General features: G+C 49.5%; 1 protein-coding gene across 1 annotated transcript in view; it reads left to right on the forward strand.

The window, feature by feature from the left end:
- Nucleotides 1–2,713, forward strand: part of katnb1 (katanin p80 (WD repeat containing) subunit B 1) — a 29,411-nt gene that overhangs the window by 9,487 nt on the left and 17,211 nt on the right. The gene's annotated exons all lie outside the window — the stretch shown is intronic.

A 2,713-nucleotide genomic window follows, 5' to 3' on the forward strand; every position in this document is an offset into this window, starting at 1 on the left:
TTTAACCACCCTCTGCAGAGCCTTCTTCTCTGCTGCAGAGCAGTTGCCGTGCCACACGGTGATGCAGGTGCACATGACGCTTTCCACCACACATCTGTAGAACGAGGTCAGGACTGAGCTCCCCAGTCCAGCGCACCGCAGCCTCCTGAGGAAGTAGAGGCGCTGGTGTGCCTTCCTAACCAGATAGGAGGTGTTGGTGCTCCAGGTGAGGTCGTTTGCGATGTTCGCACCCAGGTACCTGAAGCTGGAGACCACTTCCACCGCTTTCCCTCCGATGTGCAGGGGAGGGGGGAGATGTCTGCCCCTTCTGAAGTCCACGATCATCTCCTTGGTCTTCTTCACGTTGATGCAGAGGTTGTTTTCTCTGCACCAACCCTCCAGGTGTTCCACTTCCTGCCTGTAGTTCGACTCGTCGTTGTTAGCGATTCGTCCAACCACAGCTGTATCATCTGCAAACTTCACTATTAGACAGCTCGGATGTCTCGCTGAGCAGTCGTGTGTGAGCAGAGTGAACAGAAGGGGGCTCAGCACACAGCCCTGGGGGGAGCCTGTGCTGAGGGTGATGGTGGAGGAGGAGACATCATGGATCTTAACAGACTGCGGCCTTTTTGTTAAGAAGTCCAGAACCCAGTTGCAGAGGGTAGAGCTCAGCCCGAGTGTGGTCAGTTTCGAAACCAGAGTCTGCGGTCTGATGGTGTTGAATGCAGACGTGAAGTCCACAAAGAGCAGGCGAACATAAGAGTCCTTGTTCTCTAAGTGGGTGAGGGCTGTGTGGACCACAGAAGAAATGGCATCCTCTGTGGATCGATTCTTTCTGTATGCATACTGGTGTGGGTCCACAGTGACGTCGATGCAGTCTTTGATGTGGGCCATCACCAGTCTCTCGAAGCACTTCATGACTATCGGTGTGAGGGCAACCGGCCGATAGTCATTCAGGCCTGTCACTGTGGAGGTTTTGGGGATGGGGATGATTGTGGCCGTCTTCAGGCAGGTAGGGACCGCTGCTTGTTGGAGGGAGGTGTTAAAGATGTCTGTCAGGACATCCGTCAGCTGGTGTGCGCAGCTCCTCAGCAGCCTCCCGGAGATGTTATCGGGACCCGTGGCTTTGCGTGGATTAATCCTCTGGAGGGTTCTCCTCACCTCTTCCAGTGAGCCTCTTATCAATTAACAGACAAATACATCAAACAAACAGCAGCAGGATTAAATAACAATCAGAGCAGCTTTTGCAGCCTGGTGACAGTTTGAGTGTGATGGTGAGCTCTCAGCTTTCTGTCAGCACTGCATCTTGTTACTGTGACTACAAGCTTTACATCTGTTATATATGTTAGAATACTGAGCTACAGTCAGGCTGCATTCATGATCTTTTACCATCAAACTAACCAAATAACTTGTTATTGATTATCATTATAAAGTTTCAGGGCGTCTCACGTGTTGACTAAACTTTAACTGAGTCTCAAAATGACGCCATAGCTCTGTGAGGAGTCCATGCTCGCTGAGCAGCTAAACTTTAGTGCCGATGCTCCGTGTTTAGATCCCGTCCTGTGTGGGTCTTTACACTGTCATTGGTCAGGCGTGCACACACTGTAAACGATACCATTGGCTGTAGAGTGTGACAATCTGCCAATAAAAATCAGCCATCAGCCAACACTTTTTGTTCTCCTCCATCTATGTTGATCTCATAAGTCGCCTCTGTGAAGACTGAATGACGGAAACCGAGGAACGAGGTTGTTTTAAAAATGTAAGGAGTAGAAAGTAAAATGTTGGCTGAAAACTAATTACTCCAGTGAAGTATAGCTACCCAAAAATTCTACTTAAGTAAGGTAACTAAGTATTTGTACTTTGTTACTTCACACCTCTGCACTGCACACATGAATATATCTTTATCTGTGGCAACAATTTCTCTTTTTATTTTGAGCCAAATTGAAGATTCACCCTTTTTTATCAATTCGATTGAGTGTTCAAGGTTTGCTTTGTACCAAATCAGCATTCCACCTGAATCTCTGCCCTGTCTTATTCCTTTCAGTTTGGTGGATGGGAACACCAACTCTCTGTAGCCTGCGGGAAAACCAGTGGAAGTGTCTCCTCTGCACCAATTTTCCTGCAAAATAAATATATATCTGCATCTCTTAACTCTGTAGTAAAATCTGGGGTTCTGCTCTTAAGGCCAAAAGCAGAGGACCTCAGACCCTGGATGTGTGAACATGAGATAATAAATGATTTAGATTTCATTCAGTTTGAAATTCAAAATGTTGCATTCAGTGTTAAACCTGAACTTGACCTATCAGGTGGGAGCAGAGCAGGCTGAGCATGTGTTGGATGTCTCTCAGCTGGCTGTGTGGCGGTGTAGGGGTGGGGTTAGAGGTTTGAGTGGTAAGGGGGGGGTCTGCTGCTCTCCTCACCACCTGAGCATAGCTCAGTGGGACGGGGTGTGGCTCCTGGTTATGGCGCTGGGGTGGGGCTCCTGGGGGCAGGAGGGGCTCTGGTCGGGTGTGAGGGGGTTCATAGCTGTTTTGGTGGGGTCTTCGTGGAGGGGGATGAGGAAGGTCAGGTCTCCGTGGTGGTGGTCTTGGGGGGCTGCGGGCCAACCTGCTCCTTCTGCAGGGGGTGGATTGGTCTCGGTTGAGAGCGACGTTCTTCAGTGTCTGGGCGAAGATGGGGACGGTATTTTTAAAAAGATGGACATGGTCGTAGAGGCAGTTGATGTCCAGGGTGG

The sequence above is a fragment of the Larimichthys crocea genome, chromosome VIII (assembly GCF_000972845.2).
Source record: "Larimichthys crocea isolate SSNF chromosome VIII, L_crocea_2.0, whole genome shotgun sequence".
Taxonomy (NCBI): Eukaryota; Metazoa; Chordata; class Actinopteri; family Sciaenidae; genus Larimichthys; species Larimichthys crocea.